At 39.5% G+C, this 26,590-nt stretch overlaps 1 protein-coding gene across 1 annotated transcript in view; it reads right to left on the bottom strand.

Annotated features, from left to right (window-relative positions):
- zdhhc18a (zinc finger DHHC-type palmitoyltransferase 18a) overlaps nucleotides 1-26,590 on the bottom strand; it is a 101,992-nt gene that overhangs the window by 6,945 nt on the left and 68,457 nt on the right. The window contains exons 9-12 of the transcript XR_007264935.1: nucleotides 9,280-9,368; nucleotides 9,109-9,170; nucleotides 4,424-4,535; nucleotides 3,047-3,167 (exon numbers count right to left, since the gene is read on the bottom strand). The gene's annotated coding sequence lies outside the window, so the exon portion shown is untranslated. The remainder of the gene's footprint in view (nucleotides 1-3,046; nucleotides 3,168-4,423; nucleotides 4,536-9,108; nucleotides 9,171-9,279; nucleotides 9,369-26,590) is intronic.

Below are 26,590 nucleotides of genomic sequence, written 5' to 3'. Positions count from 1 at the left end.
TCCACAACTGAAGACATTCTCTCTGAATCAACCCTGTCAAATCCCCTCAGTATCTTATATGTTTCAATCAGATCACCTCTCATTCTTCTAACTCCAGCGGGTAAACCAATCTGGTTAAAGTTTCAATCAATATCTACTCACACAGCTACCTTGATTATACTTCGTTCCACCTCACTGCCCACTAAGATGCTAATCTTGGTTTCTCCATGTCCATCACTGTTTTTATGACAATGTCACTTTCCATACCATGCTTCCAATATGTCTTCCTTTTTCTTCAACTTAGGATAATCCCTCATTGTGACTGACAAGGCTTTGCCCAAGACCATTCTATGTCCTGTGCCTCTGCCCTCACCCCTTCACCTCCTTCACATGTACCAGGAAACCTGCTGCTGATTACCATTTTCTGTCCCTAGCTCAGCTGATGAATCAGTAATCCTTCATGTTGAATGTGTCAAGGGCACAAAATGAACTCTAGAACTTTGAACTCTGGTGTTGCTTCTCATTGCAACTGTGTCCAAAACTGAAGAGCCATGCCTCCATTACCAACTGCTGCCTTCCTTGTGGTCAGGTGATCAAATTGCGCCAGTTCTTTTGCCCCCACTCTTCCATTCCCATGATGCCAGGAGGGTGACAAGCCCCTATAATGCACGAGTGCTCTTTTAATTCACCAAAGGCAGCTGTTTCCCATTGGTTGACTACTCCTCTGTGCCTTTCATCATTTTGTGGGTGTCAGCCTGACTGACTGCCACCTGGTTATCATGAGACAGCATGTGCAGCTCCTTTATCCCCCTGAAAATCATTTCACCTGCCAGTTGGAAGGCAATGGTCAAATGCTATTATCACTGGACTATTAATCCAAAGACTCAGGTAATGTTGTGGGGACCTGGGTTCAAATTCTGCCCTGGCAGATGGTTGAATTTGAGTTCAATCAAAATAGAATCCATACAGTGTGGAAGCAGGCCATTCAGCCTATCAAGTTCACACCGACCCTTCGAACAGGATTCCACCGAGACCTAGCCCCCCATCCCTGTGATCCTGCATTTCCCATGGCTAACCCACTTAGTCTGCACATCCTTGGATACAATGGGCAATTTAGCATGGCCAATCCACCTAATCTGCACATATTTGGACTATGGGAGGAATCCCACATAGACAGGGGTAGAATGTGCAAACTCCACACAGACAGTTGCCTGAAGATGGAATCAAACCTGGGTTCCTGGCGCTGTGAGGCAGCAGTGCTAACCACCATACCGCCCCTAATCTGGAATTAGGAGTCAAATGATGACCACAAATCCATTGTCGATTGTCAGGAAAATCTACCTGGTTCACTAATGTCATTTAGGGAAGGAAACTTCCATCCTTACCTGGTCTGGACTATGTGTGACTCCAGACTCTCAGCAATGTGGTTGACTCTTAATAAGGGATGGGCATTAAATGCTGGCCTAGCCAGTGATGCCCTCATCATGTGAATGAATTTATAAAAAATCTCCTGTTATGCACTCTTATGAAACCACCTCAAGCAGCCTTAATCAGGGTATCAAGGAACATTCACGTCACATGAGTACCAGGTGGTGACCATTTCCACTGAGAAATGATATAACATCTGTCCTTGAGGTTTAAAGGCATTACCACTCCTGGATTTCCCATCAGCAACACCCTGCAAGCTATCACCGATGAGTAATTTGTTTGAACTAGCCACAGAAATTCTTTGACTCCAAGAGGAGCTGAGAATCTCACAGTGAGTGATTTACCTCCTGACTCTTTAAAATAAGTCCACAATCTATAATGCATAAGTCAGATGAGGGCTGCTCCAGTGACCTTAAGAGAAGAAAGTGAACTTAAACCAGGACAAAGCAGCCTGCTTTATCAGTATCCCATCCATCACCTGAAACATTTACTCTCTTCACCATTGGCGCAAAGTGGCAGAAATGTTTTCCATCTACACGATAACACTGCAGCAAATTGCCGAGGTTCTTCTGACAGGACCTTTCAAATCCATAACCTCAACCACCAAGAAGGACAAGGCAGTAGAAGATTGGGAATATGATCACTTGCAAGTTCCTTTTTGAGCCACACACTATTCTGACTTGGAAATAAACTTTCATTCTTTCCTTGTTGTTGGGTCAATAAACTGGAACACACTTCCCAAAAGTATTGAGGGTAAACTTATTTCAAATGGACCACAGCTGTTAAAGAATGCACCTCACTACTACCTTCTCAAGAACAATTAGGTACTTCTTTTAATCTAGTTTTTCATTTTACTTTAATCAACTTGCCATTCGTACCTATGAACTTTGTTTTCTTCTGATTTAAGTCACTATCTGGTATTTGAAAATCTATATGTGCATCAATTGCAATATGCTCGTCTCACCTCTCCAAGTACTCAATTGAATTAGTCAATTTTTTTTGAATTTGTCAATTAATTTTGTCTCATCTTTATCTCTAAACTTTATTCCACCACTAACATTAGACTGATTAGCCAATCATTGCTGGTTTCTCCCCTCCTCCTTTTTGCAGTTCTCCAGTCCTCTGATACCACTGAAGGATTCAAAGACTGTGGTCATATCTTTAGCAATTTCCACCCTGACTATTCCTATCGCAATCTTGCAAACCTCCCATCTGGATCTGGTGACTACTACTCTAGGTTCTGCTCATTATTTTTTATTACATTTTCCTTACATTTGTCTGACCCAATTTCTCTATTACTCCTTTACAGTGACATTGGTAGTACTGTAGTGAAGACAGATGCAAAATAATTTTGATCAATCGGGATCACAGCAACGTCCCTTACCATCCTAAAATTATTTCAATTTTGGCCTCCAATCGTCTACATCTTTCCTTTGATTTCCCTTTGTTATTTGCAAATTGATTCTAATACACTTTTTTTGCCCTTTTTCTTTAGTTTACCCTACACTTTTTGGATTCAGCTTGATTCTTTACTATAGTATGAGACCATGACACCAATCTTTACCATAAGCTGCCTCTTCCTGTTTCTTTATTTTGAACTGTCCAGGTTGCTCTAGCTTTGGATGCCTTTCCTTATTACCTGCAGGAATGTGAACATTCTGTAATAAAACCATCTCCTCTGTGAGGGTCTTCCATTACACATTTACTGCTTTTCTTGCAAATCTTTGATTCCAATCCATCTGGGCAAGGTGATCCACCTCCTGGAGCAATACAATTGGAGAAAATGTAACATCATAACTCATGAATAAGTTTAATATGTTAATAGTTACTAAAACTGAGAATTTCGCTTAAAGTTCAGGTTTTTTGTGTCTAACTGCTGGTGCAAGGTGAACATGTAGCACACTGAACCATGTGCCCAGTATTGTGCTCCAAATCAACTTGAATATTGCACAATTTTAGCATTGTACAAGAACAGGGGATATAGAAAATTTGGCTCGTATTCAAAAGGATGGATATATTTAAAGGCAGCTGGGTCCTTAGAGGCAAATATTGTTTTAGCTTTTAAAGTGAATTTTAAAAATTGATTAGCCTTGGCCAGGATGTGTTTGAGGGAGGATAGATGTGTGGCATTGAAACAAACTGAAAGGAGTTTCAAAGTGTAGCCATGAATCATAGAATCCCCACAGTGTAGAAATAGGCTATTCAGCCCATTAAGCCAACCTTCTGAAGAATATCCCATCCAGACCTAGACCCCTACTCTATCCTCATATCTACTATGGCTAACTCAGCTAGTCTGCTCATCCCTGTACACAACAGGTGATTTAGCATGATCAATCCATCTAACCAGCATATTTTTGGACTATGGGAAGAAACCAGAGCACCCAGAGGAAACCCACACAGACATGGTGCAGGCTGGAATCTAGCCCTGGTCCTAGCACTGTGAGGGAGCAGTGCTAATCACTGAGCCACCCTTTGAGCCACTGGACCAAAACATTAATTCTGCTTTCTCTCCACAGATTCTGCCAGACACGAGCTTTTCTAGTAAATCTTGTTTTTGTTTCTGACTTCCAGCATTTGCAGTACTTTATTTCTTCTTTGTTTAGGAAAATAGAGGTTAAATTGCATGAGATGGAATGAGTTTGATCTTTTTCTGTGCGGTATAGTAAGGTGCAGCCCCCAGAAAAGAATGGCATACCAGTCCAGGGGGAACACTAGTTTTAGGGTCTGGGAAGGGAGGGAGAATGAGGTAATGTACTTTAAGGAATCTGTGAAGGAAATAATTCTAGATGCTTATATTCATCAGATAGGAGGACAGTAATTGCACACTGTGAGGTATTGTTGTTAATCAGATCATGTGCTGTTCAGCACTGCCAAGACTTCACAAGTTCACAACTTTTGATTATATATTATGGAAACCCATACATAAGTAAAACATACATTTCTAAGCAATACATAATTGAAATTCTGGCTATATTCACATCTCCCAAGGCATACACCAAGTAATTATAGTACAGACCTGGGCATGAGATTTGAAGATACATACTGACACCAGTTTACCAGGATGTTGGGAAAGGTCCATCACAGTTGTTATGCACCTTCAACTTTCAGCATTCGGGACTCCTTCCTCACTGTGTTATCAAGAATTATATGAAGAATGAGTTTTAATGCTTCATTAATTAGACTTTTTTTATTATAGAAAAACAATCATAAAGAAAAATGATAAATTTGTAGTTTTGTATGGGCGTCACCATGATTGAATAGTTGAATACTTCTGTGATGACACTTTTTACCATATGACAGTTCATTTTCAATTAGGAAGCTGAACAATTTCAATTTATGGGAAATGCTAAAGAAACAGCGACAAACTATGAAGTAAAATTTAATATTGAGAAATGGGAAATGTGACCTTTTGTATTAGAGAGGGGGGAAATGAAAACAAAATTAAATTACAGGAGAAACTTTGGAAGAGAATGTCAATAACTGAAAAACAAGGTATGCATTGTAACCATTTTCAATTTAAAGTCAATTTATGCAAAGTATATTATGATTTGGGGATTTTACAAACTGTCTCATCTCAGTACCTTTTCTTTTTGGGCAGAACAGGTGCCTCAGTGGTCAGCACTGCTGCCTCACAATGACTTGATGGGCCAAATGGCCTCTTTCCACAATGTAGGGATTCTATGATTTCTATACCTTTTCTATACTCTAGTGGCTGCAAAAGTGCATATCTAGGCAATTAACAATTATCTGTTTTGCAATAACCAGGATTAATGTAATCTCATACCAAACTATTCAAAAGGTATTCATGCCTTGGAGACCAAATCATTACTGACCAACTGGCTAATAACTTTATTCAACCGTGCTAACAACTTATAGTGTCTTTAATGCAGAAACAAATCCCAAAGTACTTCACATTGGCAAAATTAAATAAAAATGGATAGGGTAATCAAAAGCTTGACTGAAGAATTGGGCATTAATAAAATGTCTCAGTGGTGGGGAGGACGAAAGCTACATGCAGGGAATTTTGGAGAGAATTTTCTAAACAGCTAAAGGACCACCAATGATGGATTAAACAGAGTACACACTGAAGTCGGACATATGGGATAATGCAATATCGTAGTACTTTCGATGAACTTAAGTTTCCAGAGGATTGAGGATATGAGGATGGCCATATTGGAATATTGAAGTGTGAGATAACAAAAGCATGATAAGGGGTTCATGGGGCAGGGGCTCAGATGGTGATATTACAGAGGTGGAAGTAGGTTATCTTGGTGCCGAAAAGACTGTGTGGCCAAGAGATATGTTCAAGGTAAAATAGAATGCAGGGCAGAGAGATGGTCTAAAAAGACACTTAACCACCATCTTCTCAAGGACATTAAGGGATGGACAACAAATGCTGGTACAGCCAGCAATGGCCACATCCCAAAAACGCATTTTTTATAATGTTCACTCAGCACAAAGTGAGATTGAACTTGGTTCCATGTAATCTCCGTGACTCAGCCAACAGCTGTGTTTCCAATAGAACCAACAGGGAACTCGAGTCAAATTATTAAAAATCATTTTAAATATAATCTTTTAAGCAGCAGCATTAGTGAAATGTAAGGTGAGAGTTGTATTATCCACACCAGCTGTGACACCTGCTCAGCAGCAAGTAGTAAGTGTTCATTATTCTCATTACTCTTATGAAACTGATGGTCAAATTAATCTGTAGTTTCAAAATAGAGTGTTACTCCAGGGCCCACCAGCTAGCATACATTACAGCAGCTCACAGAATATTTTGCATGGTAATCATCATAGAATCCCTACAGTGTGGAAGCAGGCCATTTGACCCACCATAGTGGGCAAAGCCTTTACGCAACAGGATTCAAACTACATGGGGATAATGAGCAAATCCACCCTTAAAGCTCCCAAAATTTACTTATTTGGAACCAATGTGTGAGGACAGGTACAGTGTGAGGGAATGAACTGCTTTTGTTTCTGTGTTAAGGCACATTCAGAATGTGAAAATCATCTTCTCCATAATCATAAAAACATTTGCTTTGCAAAATACGTTAGCTTATTTTTTTCCTTTCATAGAATCCCTACAGTGTGGAAGCAGGCCATTTGGCTCATTGAGTCTACAACAAACCTCCAAAGAGCATCCCACCCAGACCTACCCCTTATCCCTGTAACCCTGCATCCACTGATGATCCACCTAGCCTGCACATCCCTGGACAACATAGCACAGCCAATCCACCTAACTTGCACATCTTTGTGCTGTGGTTGGAAACCACAGCATCTGGAGGAAACCCACGCAGACACAGGGAGAATGTGCAAACTCCACACAAACAGTCACCCAAGGCTGGAATTGAAACCAGGTCCCTTGTGCTGTGAGGCAGCAGTGCCAATCACTGAGCCACTATGCTGCATTTCTTCACACAATGTGCTCTTGACCAGTGTTGGAACAACAGAGTTGCCACATCCTTATTGATATCAGGTAATATATTCAGTGAAAAGGTGTTTTAACAAATTCAGTGACATTGTGCTCAAATGTAGATTTTTTTGTATTAGTATTACCTGCACCGTCAATGCAAGTTATCAAGCAATTTGTTCTCAGATGTCCCTCCACACTTTCTCTCAGGTTCTTACTACCCTCCTTAATTATTGCACTGTCCTATATAGTGAGGCTCAGCTCTTTAATGATGACCACCACAGAATATCAGTCTGATAGCCAAAACTGCAAAGTTGCTTTGTCCCGAGAATGTCCAAAGATTTCCCCCACTCAGAAAGCACGCAAACAAGGAGATGTGGCTGAAGGCTGTTCCTCTCCCATTTCCCAGCTGAATTAGGACTATGTGGGTTCCAAACTCACACCAAAGACTTGAGGTGTGTAATCTAGGCTGTTAATTCAGTACTGATTGAGTTGGTGTTTCTGATTCAGCATCAACCAGTGCTTCAGTCCAATTATGTCCAGTACCATTGGTTCCTCAACAAGATGAACTCAATTAGATCCTTCCTCCATGTTGAATTTGTACAGAATATTTTTGTGGCCACAATTGGAATACTGAGTGCAACTCTGGCTGTCCCATTACAGGAAAGGCATTAAAACCACGAAAGGATACAGAAAATGAGAATGATACCTGAAATTAGCGTTTTTGGTAGTTGGGGCTTTATTGACAGGAGCAGAAAACCTAACAGGAGATTTCAAACTATTGTAAGGGTAACATCCGAGAGAATCAATAGTTAAAGATTGTTTCCATTGTTTAATGAATCAGTAACATATAAATGGAAGACTAAAGTGGGAAGTCAAAAGTGTATTTCACACAAAACGTTATTAGAATCAAGGATACTAAATACAGCGGTAATAGAGTAAGACTTTGAAAACAAGATCATAAAAAGGTACATGGAAGTGGCCTCCAGTTTAAAGTCTATGGCTTGAATGACCACCTGATAGTGATGTTTATAAAATGGAAATAGAAGAACGTGAAAGTGCAAAAAGTTGATATTGGTCCTGAGAGATTGTATCCATCAGGAAATATTGAATAGCCTGACTTTATTACTGAAGAACAGAACATACAATTTAGAGTAGAGGTGTGCCATTTGTTTAATTATTTAATTCACTTAATTAGCATTCAATTCATTCCCTTAACGTCTACTCCAGCATTCAATAAGATCATGGTTAAGCTGTGCTCGAAATTCTAATCTATCCCCAATAACCTTTGACTGTCTTGCAAACACAAATCTATCTAACTCTGCCTTAAAAATATTCAGTGAACCTTCTTCTAATGCCTTCTGTGGCAGTGAGTTCCAAAGTTACACAAAAGAGAAAAACAATCCTTTCAATCTCTGTTCTAAACGGGCGATCCCTAATTTTAAAACAATGTACCCTAGAAGGTTGAAGGTTTATCTAATAAATTCATTAAGATTGTGAAAAAGGTTTTATAGGGTAGAAAATAATATTCCTACTTGTTGGGGAAACTAGTACTAGAGACCATAAATATAAAATAATCACTAACAAATCCAGTAGGGAATGCAGGAGAAATTTATTTTGATTAGAATGTGGGACTTGCTACCATAAGTAGTTGAGGGAAATAGCATAGTTGCATTTAAGGGAAAGCTAGGCATGAGTGAGAAATGAATAGAAGTGGAAGTGAAGAGTAGGAGGAGACTCATAGAGCTTAAACACCAGCATGGACATGTCAAGCTGAATAATTTTTTCTGCGCTGTTATGTTTTATGCAATGCCTGCATAATTGTCTAAGGGCTGTGGCTTTTTCCTTGTCTGTTCAAATAACTTCCTGGAATCCTGATAGAAAGTAAATATATTCACAAATGGAACATTAAAAGAATATTATTCTGTGAGAAAATATTGGAAATGTGGATGTTTCATCATTTGGTTAGCTTGTTCTATTTTACAGTAACTCCACTGCCTTGATTACATTTCATTCAGAAACATGACATAGAATTAATTGAGAGACTGATTGAAGTTGACTTGATCCTATATGGCTTGAAAGAAAAATATTTTATTAATCAATATGATGTCTCCAAAGTGTGGATCAAGTTAATGATTTGTGTGATCAAGAAGGGGAATAACACAATGGTCTATTGTCATGACATTCTTCACAATTACCATACAGATTTAGTGTCACAGCTGGAGCGAAGAAAAGCAGCAGAATAAATCTGTTCAACTCAGAACATATCATGATCAGACTTAGCATCTCACGTGGTTCTCTCCCGAAGATTTGACTTTCAACAATTCTTGGAATGTTTCTTTTTCTCCTTCGGCTGTAAAGATGGATACAAAATACTTGTTCAAATCTTCTGCCATTTCCTTGTTTCCCATTATTAACTGTTCAGTATCACTCTTTAAGGGTGTTCATTTTTGGTTACTTACCTTTATATTTACTTGTAGAATATTTACTGTATGTTTTTACAATTTTGCTAGTTTTCTCCCATACTCCATTTTCTCCATCTTTAATAATCCTGAACAAAGACAGATTGTGTACAAACTTTTTGACTTCCACTCAAGATAATTTGCAAAAAATACTAACATTAAGAGAAAACAAGATTTTACTGTATGAGAGACATTCTTTGATTCATTTTCAGAGCAATGCCTTGACAAATCAGAGTCAACCTGCCTGGTTTAAAATTTAAACAAAGCTAGGTAATTAACTGTCAGTCACCGCTTACCTGGTGTATTTTCCATGGCAATGCCTCTACTAATTAGCAGCCACTTGGAAACCAATCAGCACTTTCATACAGAATATTTTTCCCTTTAAGAGAAGCATTTCTTGCAGATTCTCCTGATGAGTGCAAAATCTTCGCCATCCTGCAGTATTCAAGTTCTCTAGTACTAAATGTCAGGTTCTCTGTTTTTATTACTTTAGACATCCTTTGCTGATTCCTAAAATTCTCTCAGCTTTCTGCCTTACCACTAATCTTCACAGTATTGTGCACCTTCTCTTTCAACTTAATACCATCCTTCCTTAAATAATTATGAATAGTACATCTTTCTGGCAGTCTTTCTTCCACAAAGGATAAAAATATTTGTTGAGAGTTATGAAGTATCTCCCTAAAATGCCTGCCACTGCATCCTCACTATTTCACCATTGAACCTATTTCCCCAGTCCAGTTTAGTCAACTCTGTGTTCATACCCTTGTCATTGTCTTTTTTTCATGTTTGAGGCATTAATTATGGACCCACATTTCTCACTCAAATTGAATATAAATTTTTACCATGTTATGATTATTATTGCTGAGAGGATCCCTTACCGTGAGGTCTTTATTCTTCCTACTTCATTAATATTCCCAGGTCCAAAATAACCTTGTTCCTGGTAGGTTCCAGAATGTATTTGTCTAGGAAACTGTCTCAAATACACTGAAGGAACTCATCTTTCAGAAAACTGTTGTCAATTTGCTTTAGAGTCATAGAGTTGTACAGCACAGAAACAGACCTTTCGGTCCAACTTGTCCATGCCAACCAGATATCTTAAATTAATCTAGTTCCATTTGCCAGCATTTAGCCATATCCCTCTAAACCCTTCCTATTCATGTACCCATCCCGATGGGCTCTACCACAAGCTGCTCCAAAAATCATTTTGTAGACATTCCAAAATGGGAAGATTAAAGTCAGGGTTATTATATTACCTTTCTTACAAACTCTATTTAAATCTTGATAATGTTGGGAATACACATATATTTTTGTAGAGTACATGGATATAAAATGGACAATATTGAACTGCTTTGACACTTTCTGGAATAAAAAGAGTCTATTCTTTTAATTGTCAGGATAACTATCTTTAGAAGAGACTGTGAACCTGTGTGCTGATGGCTGCCTAGCAACCCTGGCTGGATTTGACTTCTGCTTCAAGCACCTAGGGAGTCAGGAAGAAAAAAGAAGCAGTAAAGCTGCAAGATTTACGTATCTCTCTTTCTTCAGTAAATCTGGGGATAAAGTCAACACCTCGATGTTTTGACTACCTCAAAAACCCTGAAAAGCAGAACTGTTATTACATTCAAAGTTTTGGATCGTACTTCATTTCCAATCAAACTGAAGCTTAGTACAAAAGATTGTCAATCAGTTTACAGCTGTCAGCAATTCGATTTTGTCGACAAGGAGCTTGATGGTTAGGGGTTAGAAGGATCAGGTAAAGGCTCTTGTGGTGCAGTAATAGCTTTGAGCCAGGAGGCCTCGCTTCAAGTCCCACCTGCCCCAGACATGTGTACTAGCACCTCTGAACAGGTTGTTCAGAAAAATAGGTTAAATTTTAAAAAAAAGCTCAATGGACAGAGAGGATTTATCAACCTCTATTTTTTTGACAGACAATTGGTCAATAAGGGTGTTTAAAAAAAATTCTCCAGAGTTGTTATTGCCATGTGTATGTGTGTTTATTTGGGATTTGAAGGAGATATAATTCTGGATTATAATTATAATTCTGGATTATATTCAGATATTAAGCAATTCTATCATTTGTTTTATGAATAAGTTTTCTGTTATAATATCAGTTAGCTTTGAGTTTATAAAGGAAGCATGGTGAGAGTCTCTTTTTTTCTGGATAGCAGTATCAAAGAAAAACTATTGATCATTTTCATGATTGAAATTAAACAGTTAAACTAATAGAATGACTGATGCAGTAATGGGACTCAATTACCAGTGCATTCTGCTTGTCATAGTCATAATGCTTAATATTCTGTCCTACTGTATAACTACTGTTAAAGGGCCTATAAACTGTTCTCACCAGCAACTTATTTCTGTTGCAATTTCTTCTCTTCACCCAGACTGAATGTACATCTTGATATTCTGAAACAAGGGCTATTTCTTGCTATTGTAGTCATCCTCTCATTTACTAACAGTGCTACCCCAGTGCTTTTTCCTTAGCCCCTATGGCTGTGAAATGTCAACTACTTGGCCACATTGTAACTATGTCTCTGTAAAGATGATAATATCATACTCTTGCATTTCTATTTGTGCTGTCAATTCATCCATGTTGTTACAAATGAAGTCAGCAATCAGATAAAGAGCCTTTAGTTTTTGTCTGTTTACCATCTTTGTTTACTCTGACCCTATTTACTGGTGCACATTTAAGTTTGTACACTGTGTCACTTCCGGTCACAATCTGCTTATTTTTATGCTGCAATAAAATCCTCCGTAGTCCTGCTTATATGATTTGTGAGAACACAAATTCCAGAATAATTCTGACGAAGACTTTCCCAAGAGAACAGCTCCTTCCTTCCCTTTTGGTAAGTGATGTGTTATCTGATCTTATATATTTTCCGATCAACCTGTTCAGAGTTTTATTACACACCTCTAACACAGGCGTGGTTTGAACACAAGCCTCCTGATCCAGAGGTAGGGACACTACCACTGTGCCACAAGAGCACCTTTGTTATCAGATCTAATATTTGCAACTTAATAGATTTCAGACTGCTAATTTGCCATTTAAAAAATCACTGATTTGGCCAGATTTAACCAATGTAAGACTCTCTGGATAGTAAATTTTGTAAAGAAATTTATTGGAAGTAAAGGTATAATTATTGTTATGAACATTCCTAATATTATTATTTGAGAAATTGAGTTTTAAAGTAGAGCAAAATGAATTTTAGTTTCTCAGTTCTGTGAAAAACTGACCTTTTTAAAGTCAGAAAGTAATTTTTAACATTGAGTTCAGAAGACTATTTACAAGAAGTCATGAGATTTCACTGAAGTGACCAATAAGCCACCTGGGGACACAGTTGCTAAGGTGTTTCGTGACTTGAGTTTTACGACCAGAGAGAGAGAAAGAGGACCAGAAGCAGGTTCATGCCAAAAACAAGAGGCCGATTGCAAGTACTGGTAGCTGCAGTTTCCAAATAGTTAGGGCTGGGAAGAAATTCTGAGATGCTTAGATGCAGTGAGAAGAAAGCTCCAGAAACAGAACTCTGTGCAGGTCTTGGAGGAGAAGACATCCTACAAGGTTGTTGAAGATATAAGTTTAGGGAATCCATGTTAAGTAATAAGTCAGCTGATGTTGCATTTTGTTTCAGGATTGTTGGGGAGAAAGACTAACTGAAGAAAATATCATCAAGAGAATGCACTGCAATTTGTTGAAAGAAAACCATTCACAGTCATGCCAGCTGAGCAAAAAGCTTTTGCGTGGAGGTAGGGGTGACTCTTCACTGAGCTTGCAACGTTTATAAAAATGTTGCTGAGATAAAATGGATAAATATTTCATTCTGATATTTGTAATGAGATTATTCCACTAGTTCTTGTAAAGTGTAATGTATTTTTTATTTTGTGTAATAAACTTTTATGTTCTATGTTTGTTTGTTAAAAGTATATTGGCACTCTCTTATGACTATGTTCAGTGTCTGACTTCCATGGTAAACAAAAATAAATTTAAAACTTATGGTCTGTCAATCCAGGTTTCACTCTGGGATCTGACTTGCCCATTATTACCATCAGCTGGAATCATAATATTATGAATTTATGTTAAAATTTTACAATTTCATGTCATTCTGTAGAGGTGTAACCTGTGTGGAATTTCCTCTTTAAAAGTAGTTCGCTTGGAATTCTGCTTTGAGTGTCTTCAGTACTTGGCTGGCAAAGAAGCCACTTGGAACCTCTGTTTTTAATCCAAAAATAACTATTACCTCACTTCAGAGTTGGACCTGTTGTAACATAGTTGGTCAATTCTGTTAATAATTTAATCTAATTGTATCCCTAATTACATACTCCACCTACACCCATTATTTTCAATCAGAATGCAGTACAGTTTCACACTTTCTCTTTATGAATAATGAATTGTATGGAATCAGATAAAGTTTCAAATGATGTTTCACTTACTTTGGTTCTTCTTAAGTTTGTTTCACACCTTTGAGTCTGAAGGTCGCATTGTCAGCACACTTATCTGCATTATACATTCCTTTTATAGACACACGGGCATGCAGTCATTTAGTGGCTTTCAAAGACTAACAGTGAAAAGTTTAAAATAGAACAGTCTTTCTAATGTACCTATAAATTTATTATTCATCTATTAATTAGTTAGGTTAATTAAGTACTTACCCAAGCATCTGTTGACTATCTTATGACTAATTCATGCAAAATAAAAAATGGCTATTCCAACTTAATTTCAGTCTCAATACAGTTTCCTGAATGTTGTTAGTTTGTTATAGATGATAAAAAGTAAACATGGTCAAACTAAACTAAAATGTACTGTCCAGGTTTACTAACACTTCATAAATGGTAGTTCCATAAATCAAAAACTATTTTTCTAAAGCTGCTCTTTGAGCCACTTATTCAACTCTCTGATATTTGCAATATACCAATTGTTCATAGCTCAAGTAGAGGTACAGACATGTTAATATTGATAGTTTCACTTTTTACTTTAGTCCCCAGCTATTCATGATCCTGTAGCAGAACCTCTTTCTTAGTTCTCCAAATGTGGTTGGTACTCACAGGGTTCACAAAAATCAGATCCTTCCCCTCCCACTCCAAGTTCCTCTTTTGTTCTGAGGAGTTGTCCTTAATGATGGTCCCAGACAGCTCAGCCTTTGAGACTCACTTTCTTGACAACAGAGAACTGCATCTATTATCTGAACTGTACTGTTGCCTGCAACAATTTATTTCAACTCTTGCTCTAATTGAATAGCTTTGTACTGCTACGGTCAGTCTGCTCATCCTCCCTGCATTTTGTTTTCCAAACCACACAGCTACAAGAACTTCAAATCTGTTGGTTAATTGTAAATGCCAAGGTCCCTTGAGTGCTACCTTCTGATTACCATACCTGCCTCACTCATAGCAACATCCTCCTTTCCCTGACAACAACACAGATTCAAACTACCGAGCCTAAAGGGGTGTGATTGCATCCTGGAACAACGTGACCAAAAACAACTTTCCCTTTCCCTAATTCAGTGTCTTAATTTCAGACTCCAGCTCACCAACTCGGGGCTGAAGATCTTCAAGCAGCAGATATGGTTGCTGTGGATGACATAGGAGTCTATTGGCTCCTAAATGCTACTGCTTCAAAACATCGCTACCCTGCCATCTTTAATGTGTACCTAGCTCGAGCACGCGTGCCCACATTCAGTTCTGTCCTTACAGTGTCTTCATCTAAGGACAAAGTTCAGTTTCTGAGTCTTGAACTCTTCCAGCCAGATTACCCAGATTCAGGTTTCCTGGTTGCCAGGTTACCCAGGTATCAGGTTTACAGTTACCTGGTTGCCGGGTTATCTGGCTGCAAGGTTCCAAGTTGCCAGGCTCCCAATTGTCAAGTTACCTGGGTACCAGGTTACCTGAGGGCAAGGTTCTGGTTGCTAAGTTCCCAGTTACCTAGTTACCGAGGTTCGAGGTTTCGGTTGCTAGGTTATTAGTTGCCTGGTTACCGAGGTGCGAAGTTTCTAGTTGCCTGGTCAGTCCCCGAGGAGGAAGCGCATGTGGGCTAACTCTGCCTCTCTGTGAGGCTTGGGCCGCGTCGTGGGGCCCCGCTGTTGGAAGCGGCTGAGTCTGGGATGGCGGTGCTCAATCCCCGGGTCTTGACACCGCAGGGCAGCGTCGACTCGCTGGATTCCGACTATTTGTCCGCCGATCTAGGCGATTTTCTCCTCCGCTTCTCGGCGCTGGTGACCGAGGGGCTGCGCCAAGTGTACGGCCCGCAAGGTAAGGGAGAGCCGGGTCCAGACTGTGTCCGGGGATTGGGGGGGATCTGCGCACTGACCACTCCGGCTCCCTGAAGTAAGTCACTGCTGCTGGTCCTCGGCTGAATATCAAATTACAACAAGAACTTTGTGCAGCACCTTCAAACTGGTTAAACCATCGAAGGGTTGGCGACAAAAAACTTGACAGGGAGCCACACAGATATTTGGAAGGTTGAATCAAACAGAAGGAGAGGTTTACAGTGGGATTTCCAGAATGGTCCAGCCAAGTTGCTGTAGGATTGCGAAGGAGTTTTTTATTTAAATGTATTGTTGCCAGATTGGGAACCATTGTAAGTCAGTGTGCACGCTGGGGGTTGATCAGTGATCAAGAAGTGGTGGCGTTTAGGACAGTGATGCCTAAGCTTTGAATAAAGATGTGTTTTATAGAAGATGGAAGACTGACCAAGATAACGTTGAAATAATCAAGTGTGGATGAACAAAGACATGAGTGTTTCAGCACAGATAGACTGAAGCCGGAGTAAATATGGACGATCTTAAGGTATGGTCTTGGCCATCTTTATAACAAGTGGGATATGGTGTTTGAGGTTCATCGCGGGGTCAAACAGGATGTCAAAGATGTAAAAACCGAAAGAACTGCGGATGCTGTAAATCAGGAACGAAAAACAAAATTGCTGGAAAAGCTCAGCAGGTCTGGCAGCATCTGTGGAGGGAAAAAACAGAGTTAACGTTTCGGATCTGGTGATCCTTCCTCAGAACAAGGATATAGTCTGGCTCAGTTTCGGACCGTGGCTAGAGAGAGGGATTGAATTGGTGGTTAAGGGACAGAGTTTGTATTGGAGTCTAAAGACAGTAGACTTGTTCTTCCAGGTATTTAGCTGGAGGAAATTTCTGCTTGCACAGTACCGAATGTTAGATAAGCAGTGTGGCAATTTAGATACAGCAGAGGTGTAAATAAAGTGGTGTTAATGTAGAGTTAGGGATCATCAATGTACATGTGAAACTGAGAACAAAAACAAAGTTGCTGGAAAAGCTCAGCAGGTCTGGCAGCATCTATGAAGGAAAAAACGTAGTTAAAGTTTCGGGTCCAGTGACCCTTCCCTTCAGAACTGAGGAAGGGTCACCGGACCCGAAACGTTAACTTTGTTTTTTCCTTCACAGATGAGAAATGGAAAAGGACAAAACTCGTATTACATTAAATATCTCTACGAATACCTGCCTGAATTTTTTTTCTATAGATTCATCTGTAAAAAGTTTGGCCCATTTTAGTATTCAGCTTACATCTCATTCTTACAAAGTCAGCTTTACTTAATTAAGCCTAAAACCAGCTCGAATTTGATATCAAACTCTATCATGTTGTGATCAGATTTTGTCTGATAACATGCTCGGAAAGTGCCTTGGGACATTTTAGCATGTTGAACAGGCTATATGGATGCAAGTTGTTTGTAACATGCTTCTTCGCTGTCAGATTAGTAATTAAAATTGGTTTGTTTATAACTAAAAGCTGTTTAGAAAGTTGAAATACATCTGAAATATTCATTGTATTTACTGCTTGAGCTGGTTTACATTTTTTGATTATTTTTGAAAATTAAAGTTTCTTGACATAAGTTCTTTGTCTTTGCTCCAAGCTTTTCTGGCATGTATATTTGCATCCCTTTACTAAATCCTCACTTTTGGCATCTGTAGATGTCTCTCAACACTGTCTTACATCTGATGTAGTGTCTTAGCCCTGTCCAGAGATTCTGTGGCTCATGCACCATCACTGACTTAGTAAATTCTATTGCCCACCTTATCTAAATGCACCAAAATTTCCCAACCAGCTACAAATAACAAGAATGGAAATACCCAGCTGCAGGTAGCCCACAGGCAACTGTTGAAGAACCACATCTATTTTTTTTTCCTCAAGACTGTTTATGTTGCAGACACTGGACTCAGATATAAGCACCTAAGAGCTTAAAGATTGCCAAAAAGAGATATGAAAACAAATCTTTTACATTTATCAAGATTGAAATGCAAGAAAATCAAATTCAGAAAAGAAAACAATTTATACAGCTTGGGAAGATGTTACAGATTACTTAGAATTATGGTTGGCTTGATGATGCAACAGGAGCTGTTAACCCTGATTAAATACAAAGCAGACAAGTTGATTCTGATCAGTCAGGCCATCGCGATCAGCAGAAAAAGGTACAGTGTGTGGACATGAGAGATAGTAGGAACTGCAGATGCTGGAGAATCCGAGACAACAAGGTGCAGGGCTGGATGAACACAGCAGGCCAAGCAGCATCATAGGAGCAGAGAGGCTGACGTTTCGGGTCTAGACATATTCATTTTGCTTACAAGGAACAGGGCCCTATGCACAAATAATGTAAATTGTAGCACGCACAAATTAATTGAACTGTGAGCCTGACTGATAATTTTAAATTGATTTCTGGTGTAATTCTTAATACAGTCAGGATTACTTAACTGCTATAGAAAAGCAGAATCACATCTAATATTGGACAGCACGGGCTGATTTATTTTTTCAAAATCAGCCAAGTGTCAATTTTGGTGAGTTTCATGAGTGTTTCTCTCAGTGAGACCAACCATGTTTAATCACTCTATCTTCTGCAACTTGTCTCATTAGCTAGCCAGCGCCTCTTGTGCTGTTTCCCACTCGCCAGCAGTGGAAGTTATCACCATTGCTGGGCCCTCCCAGATTCCTGGCATCACCATCATTTTTAAAGTCCAGCTGTGCACCAGGTCAAGTACTGTCAGTTCAGAGGTGTTCTTCACTGTGCACGTAGTGAAAGGGGAACCAAAAATAAATGCTCGTTAGAGCAAATAGATGGCACAGCTAACGTTTCATTGCAAATACAACTGTAGACATTTGCATTTGTATTTACGAACCATCCGACACGTTACGAGTCCTTTGCTTCATCCCATCTTAAAACCCTGTCTCTTTCTGCCATGTCCAGTGTAACCTAACATCTTCTCACTGTTCAATGCGGAAGCATACAAATTGGAAACTCTTTCAGCAGTTGGAAACAACCACTTTTATTCAGCAACAGCGAAAATGAAGAAAAATCAAACAAAAGATACATTTGCTTCCGGGAATAGCTTGCCTTTTGAGAAGCAAGAAAATGTAGTCCAAGAGTGATCACTGCACCCAACTTACATCTATTGGAACCAAGTGTCAATTAAGTTCTCTCTGGCCTGTTACACATAATGTTGCAAATGATGGGTTCCTCTTGTTCAAAGTCCTCAGTTTTCCCCCTTAGAAGACTGTTACTGCTCTCCCAGTTCTTCAGGATCCATCAAATCTCATCATTACTTGCTCTGGTTGTGCAGAGCACAGCGTGCTAGGATTATGCAGCACTACCTGTCGAGGGTGTAGTCCAAGGCTTCCCATACACTGATCTAAGCATCAGAATCTCATCTTTATCGGGACTATTGTCTGTTTCAACATGGCCCTAATCAAAGAATAGGCAGCATTGTAGTTATGCTCGGCCTCAGTCAGGGCCTGCAAAACAGGGTTATCAGCCATGGCTGCAGATTTATCCCAACAACCATCCTTGTAAGGCATCCCACTCTTGAAACAAAACAGGAACATGAAAATTCTGAAGGATGTAGAGGGATGACATCTCCCAGGTTACGTGGCATTGACTTCCCATGATAGCAATGTTATGGACCAGATCAAACCCCCTTCAAATATATCAAGGAGATAGCCTAGACCCTAACATTTATTTAAAGGCAGATGTAAGGTGCTGTGTTTCAGATGTAATTTGATTGGTCACACTACTCGGCTTTAAGCAAAACACATTTTATTCTTAATGCCAGTTAAAATACAAACAAAAGAAATAAAAATTGGTATAACTTTAACTCTATTGGAAAACATAACAGAATAATAGATTATTTAACTACTGAGCAGCAACTGTTCTGAAATAGTAACATCCCATAAACACATACTTGGTAAAGGCAAATTCAGTAAAATAGATGGTCTCACATACGATGTTTCTCCAGTCCAGAAGAAAAGAATACCAAGAGAAAATTATGGCAGAAAGAGAACTCAAGCTTTTTGCTGTAGTGGAGACAGATGTGTGGCAGCTTCCACAAGCAACTTCAAAATCCCAGCAACTGAAAACTAAACTAAAACCCTGGTTCTGTGGGAGCCTGACTCCACCCATTCATGTTGCTTCTATTGTTCTAACTTTTAAAAAATCCCAGCGACTCACAACATGCTTACTTTATTAGTTTGGAAGAGACAACCTGGCACGTTTGTCATAAAACCTCATTTCACAGAAAAGGACAAAAGATACTTTTTAAAGCCAGGGTATCATCACACTAATGATCACAGATGACTTGTACTTTGATTAAATTAAACCCTTTTCTGTGGATGAAATCAGCTGTGATATGATATGGCGTTCTCAATGCAATGCCTGTACAGTCTATAGCATGGAAGAATCTGGCTTAGTTGGCAGAACCTAGTGCCTAATTTGCAGCATTGACTACTGATGTGGTTCTGCTGTCTAAACTGTGCCCTGTTGAGGTCCTCTGCAGGAACATAGCCACCTCCTGTTGCTATGTTCTGGGGTCAGAGACCTGAACACACACACATTCCCCCTTAAGACAGCCATTTTGTTTTAAATATTACTTATGTTGGTATACTAGCTGAGTCTCTAAAACCAGCCTTAAGCAGTTACATCACTAATCCTTCACTTCAGCCCATGCTCATCATGTCTCAGTAATACCATTCCACAGTGCCTGACATTTAGGGTTACTCAAAGTGGGGGTTTGAAGAAGTTTCACAGTTGCAGATGCTGATTTTAATGGCCAGTCTCTGAATCCAGCCTGTAGTATGTAACAATCAAATCTCTCTCCAGTTCATGATTGGTCTTGTCTGTCGTAAACGGCAGGTGACAATGGTGTGTTTTCAATAGAGCACTTGCACACTCTGCTGGCTGTTTGCACCAACAAAGATCCAAGCTGGGAAGCTGTGGACTTGAAGGGGATCTTGGAGGTGACATTGTTCAATGCAACTTCTGCTTTTGTCCTTCTTGGACTTGAAAGTCACTCATTTGGGAAAAGCTGCCAAACTAATGTTGACAAGTTGCTGCAGTGCATCTATGGTGGAGGCGTGAATACTGAACTCTGTTGTTGGGCTGCCAGTCAAATGGACTGTTTTGTCCTGGATGGTGTCTTATAAATGGCCAAACAGAACTAAGGAAAATGCCTAAATCTTGCCTTTATCAGGAGTGAAAGGTCTTTTTCTGATTTTCAAATGTTTCTCAATTACAGAGGTCTTCTGGGAAGTTTTCTCAAGAGGGAAAAGTCATAAAAGTCTCATGGTAAAATGAACTAAAATCAAATCTCCCACCAGCCAATTACTTATCCTAAATTTGTTGCCGAAGGTAATGCTGTAAAATGGAAGCGTTTTGAAAACTAGACTTCAGCTGTTGACTAATTTCGGTTTTCAATCTTTGCAGTGCTGTCGAAAGCCTGGACCTGATACAGTTGTGGTTAAGTTCTGCATGGCCACCTAGTGGCAGCACCTACAATTACACATGTAACTGATTTAACTGCCATTAAATTAAACTTCCATTTGTTTAAAACCTTGCCCCCTGTTTATTTTAATTCGTCTTTAGAGGGATTACTGTTCTGGAAATCACTTTGTCTTGCAATTCATGACTACACTTTGTATTGATTTATATAAGGTGTCAAAATTGGAATTTTAATGAAGGCGGAATTAGGAATGGAGCAGGAAGGAGGTGCTGAATGCTAATATTTCACATATAATAACTTTAAAGTATATATACTCATCTCATATGGGAATTGTTGATTTATGGTCTTGTCTAAAGTACAGCTGGGCTTTGTGACCAGAGTTTGGAATTTTAATTATTTATAATTTAACCTATTTTTCTAAACAACCTGTTGAGAGATGTTATTACACACCTCTGTAGGAGATGGAACTTGAACCCACACCTCCCAGGTCAGGGGTAGGAACACGACCACTGCACCACAATTGTAGTTAGTACAATTCCTCACTTATGTGAGCATTTGACTTGTTGATACAGGAGACAAACGGCCCTTCCTACAACAGCTGGAAGTTCGGAATGCAGAGAAGTGTCCAATGATCAGTGAATGGACGGGAATCCAGGACACTTTATGCCAATCTGAGTTGGACCTGGTTGTGGAAATAGCGAAGACTCTGATACAAGTGAACAATGAATATTATTCTTGTATTAGGCATAATCAATTCCAGGAAATCTACAAGCACCTGCTGCAGGTGGACCAAGAAATAGGTAATTAGACTCAACCACATTAGGGCAGCAATGATGGAGTGAAGTAATTTTTCCCTTGGCAAGTTGGTAGTGTAAGATTGGGTGAATGAACAGGTGGATGTAGGGTTTTAAAAATTTTGAAGTGTCAGTGTCCTCAGGTATAAAAAAGTGAAAATAAACATGAGCAGGAAAGCAAAGTGGGATGTATTAGCATCGATCATTTACAAATTTGATCAGTGATATGGGTGTTGCTAGTTGGATCAACAGCTATTGCTCATCTCTAAGTCCTCTGGAAATCACTGGCTTACCAGGCAATTTCAGAGGGCAGTTTAGAGGTAACCATGTTGCACTGGGTCTGGAGTCACATGTAGACCAGAACAGGTAAGGACAACAGATTTCCTTGCCTAAAGGACATTAGTGAAACAGACGAGTTTCTACAATAGTCAATTATAGATTTTTGTTGAATTCAAATTTCAACATTTCACCCACCATGGGATTCAAACTCATGTTCCCTGAACATTTGAGCCTGGGGTTGTTGTCAACACATAGCTCCAATGAATTCAATGCTTGTGAGAATGGGCAAGAGGTATATGGAGGGATTGATGCGATTCTGCATTTGTCCGATTTCACTCTGTACATCTCACCACACACTGCTCAACACGGGCAGACATCCTGTTGCAAAATGACTGGACTGTTCCATTAGCTAGAGCCAGGAGATATCTAAGGGCTACAAATGGCTCCCTCTCTGTCATACCCAGTCACAATGAAACAGCCTCCAGTGGAAAATCTTAGCCTTTGTCTACATTAACACATTGATGGGAAGGGGAGCGGTGGAGGAAGGGAATGGGAAGAATGCATTCGTAGATTAACTAGTTGCAAATTTGCAACAATTGACATGGTCAACATACAAATTCAGAAAACTATTGGTTAGAAACTAAACAGAGAACAAGCATTACAGCTGAAAGCCTTCATGTGTATGGCACCTTGTTAACTCCATAATTGTACAGTTTACTCTGAACTGCAGTGTTTAATAAATTTAACTTTCCTTTCTCAAGATTACTGTAACTTCAGTATTTCTCTGTTCTGATATTCATCTCTCTTGTTATATCAGGCAGTCTTTTGGCCTACTCATTGAAAGCTGCTGGAACAATGGATTTGACAAAAGTGGATTTGGATCTGTTTGACTCTTTAATTTCTGTACATCCACTATTTCCTGCCTCTCTGAAGGATATGACCTCACAACATGGTCAACAGGAACTGAGAGAGTTTTCTCAGAAAATGTGCTGGATGCTGGGCCAGAAATGTCTGGATGATATCTCGGGCCAGATAAAGCAAGATCTAGCTTGGTGTGCACAAGAGTTCCTGCATGCTGTGCTCCTCTCATTAAAAAGATCACAGGACCTTCAAAATACATTCTCAATGTTTCAAGGAAAGAAGATTCTGCTGCCAATCAATATTGGTAAAAAGCAATTACATTTAAAGTATACCTCCAAAAACCAAAAGCACATTTATTTTCAAATTTATGTCAGAGCCAGCAAACTCCTCTCTGTGATAGGGGGTCATGGGTTCAAGTCAGAGGGTTTGAACTATAGACAGAGGCTGAATAGGTTGGGGCTATTTTCTCTGGAGCATTGGAGGCTGAGGAGTAATGTTGTAGAAGTTTATAAAATCATGAGGGGCATGAACAGGGTGAATAGTCAAGGCAGGTAGAAAGAATTGGTTTCATTTGGCATCATGTTCGGCACAACATTGTGGGTCGAAGGGCCCGTTCCTGTGCTATACAGTTCTTTGTTTTATGTTCTATGTCATTTCCCCAGGGTAGGGAAGTCCAAAACTTGAGGCCAAAGGTTTAAGTTGAGAGGAGATAGATTTAAAAGGAACCTAAGGAACAACTTTTTCACACAGAGAGTGGTGCCTGTATGGAATGAACTGCCAGAGGAAGGAAGTGGTGGAGGCTGGTACAATTACAATATTTAAAAGGCATCTGGGTGGGTAAATGAATAGGATTGGTTTAGAGGGATATGGGCCAAATGCTGACATGTGGGACTAGATTAATTTAGAATATCTGGTTGGCATGGATGTGTTAGACGGAAAAGTCTGTCTCAATGTTGTACATCTGTAGGACTCTATGATTCTAAGTCACACTTGAAGACTTGAAGATATGAATCTAAGCGGACACTCTGCTACTGAACTGAAGGAGTCCTGAGGGGCAGTACTGAGGGAAACACTGCACCTTTGGAAGGGCAGTATATGGGGAAGTGCAACATTATTGAAGGATCAATGCTGAGGGACGTTACAATGGTTGAGGGTCCTATGCTATGTCATGCAGGGAATTTCCCCAATGTCTGTGCTTCTTCAAGCAACATTACCAAAGGCAGATTAATCTGTTATTCAGCCGTAGCTGCTTTCATTTTTCCTGTCCGTAAAATTATTGCATGTCATTTAATTGCAGCTGATTTGATCTTTTATTGCTGGGCAAGGAGAAGGACTGTGACTGTCGACCAAAGTTTAAATTGTGGGATGTGCTGAGTGAAGATAAGATGCTACAGAAATTCAAATCTCTCTTTAACCTGTTTCATTCTGTTTTGATCCCAGATTGTCAAAGGATTTTAAAAAAGTGATGTTACTTGTACATAAACACACCTCCTTCAAGGTTTGTATTTTAAAAACAGGCAAACGTTATGGATTATTAGCTGATCTAGAAGCTTTGTCATAGCCATAAGTTCTGAGCTCAGCTGTATTGTTGAGTTGCTCATCTAGCCTGTCCCTTTTACCATCACTGCTCAAATGCACTGCAGGGAGGCATTTCACATAGCTTTAAGAGGGTCAGAGGGTAATTGTAACTAAAAGTGGGAAAGTAATGCAGAGTTGTGACTGAAGCACTTGCAAGTGAGGGAGAGACACCTGCTTCTCCAGTCACAGGTTCTGACTCTTCCATCATCACTGTTCCTGTAGTCACAGGTTCCCTCCCATTATTGCTGCTCCTCCAGAGGCAGAATCTGTAGTTGGAGGAGCAGCAAGACCAAGAGGAAAGAAACTGATGATTCAGAGGAGAGGAGGAGTTATTCTGGCTAGTTCTGCTAGTGCAACACAGGAGACTTTTGACTATGTCATTAGAGAGATCAAGGAAAGAAGCAGAAAAAAAATTGGCTGGTATTTTCCAGAAACCAAGAAGGGGAACTGGGAGCATGGCCCTCTGGCTGTTGCTTAACCAAATATGGCCAAACCCAAGAGGAGTCAAAGAAACATTTCCACTAGTAATGAGGCCAGGAGTAGGCTCATGTGAGCTACCTGTACCAAGCAGCAACCAGCAAGGAGGAGGTCTGTCCCTGTGGCTATACAGTATTGGGCAGTGGAGGAGTTTATAAAAACCTCAACTGATGTCTAAAATACTACGCAGTTGGTAGGTGGGCAAGAGGGTGTTGGTGAGCATGTCCTCGGTTTCACTCTACATATCCCAGACTGCAGCAAGGAGCAGGCAGACAGGAAGGGGATGGGCTCTGGTAAGTGAAACGTTATTCTGTTTTCAAAGTTCTCTTAGTTGTATCAGTAGAGAGTGCGGATGTAGCTCAGGGTTTAATTTCTGCAGAAAAAGAATCAACATCAACATAGATATGTGTAAAATGCAACATTCAGTGATAGTCTGCTATCTGTGGACAGAGCAGGGAGAATATTTACATGATCATTGTAAATAACCTGAATTTTTTAAATGGTACAGAAGTATTCAATATATATTTTATGTACATATTTTTATGATAACATTCTATCTGTATGTTATATACTGTATATACATAAGAGAATCTTTCAATTTGGTGTTTGTGTTATCATCTATCTGAAGAAGAAAATATAAAAATCAGTTCAACACAACTACAGAAGTTACAGTCACTATGTGACTGCATCATTGAATAGAGGAGTCAGTGACAATGAAACAGGAGCTCCTGAAAATCAAGAAATAGCCCTTGAGCAAATTAACCCAGGCAGTAATTTTCTTCTCAAAGAGGGCCCTTGAAACAAAAATATTTTGACCCCCGATAGTAGGGGATTCCCTGCAAAACAGTCTGGGGAGTTCAGACATATAATACTCAAATATTACTTTTTCAACCTGGCAGAAGATTGTAATTGCGGTCTCACAAGTTTACATAGGCTGATTCTTTTATAAATATCAATACAGGAATTTAAATTTTGACAGGAACCATGTGTAATTATAAGATTCTTACAGTGATTGTTTCAAACATTCCACAGTAGAAATATACAATGGTAGGCCTGTGAATCCTGTTGTCTGAATTTGTATGAGAAATTAGAACAGCTTATAATGATTACAGTATAGAAGATGGCCATGAAGCTGTATGTAACCCTGTGCTGTATCTATCCTGGGAGTTTTGGGGACAGTGTTGAGGGAGCTTTATTTACAGTTTACTTTCAGTTTGAAAGAATTGAGGGGGCTTTAATGGGTACAGTGTAGAGATAGCTTTACTTTCCATTTAAAAGAGTAGAGGAAGTTTTACTTTGTTTCTAAGCCCGTGCTGGGAATGTTTGATGGGGACAGTGTTGAGATAGCTTTACTTTCTGCTTAAAAGAGTAGAAGGAGATTGAATTTCAGTTTAGAAGAGTAGCAGAAGCTATATTTTCAGTTTCAAAGAGCAGAGTAAGCTTTACTCAGTGTCTAACCATTTGCTGTACCTGTCCTGGGAACATGTGATCAAGACAGTGTTGAGGAAGCTTTACTTTCAGTTCAAAAGAGTAGAAGGTGGCCATTGAGCCCATGGTGCCTGTGTCAGCTCTTCAATTCTCTTTTGAAAGTTCCTACTGAATCTGCTT

This window comes from Rhincodon typus, chromosome 27 (genome assembly GCF_021869965.1).
Source record: "Rhincodon typus isolate 14 chromosome 27, sRhiTyp1.1, whole genome shotgun sequence".
NCBI lineage: Eukaryota > Metazoa > Chordata > Chondrichthyes > Orectolobiformes > Rhincodontidae > Rhincodon > Rhincodon typus.
The sequence above is the reverse complement of the archived record's forward strand: the minus strand, read 5'-3'. Positions and strand labels throughout refer to the sequence as shown.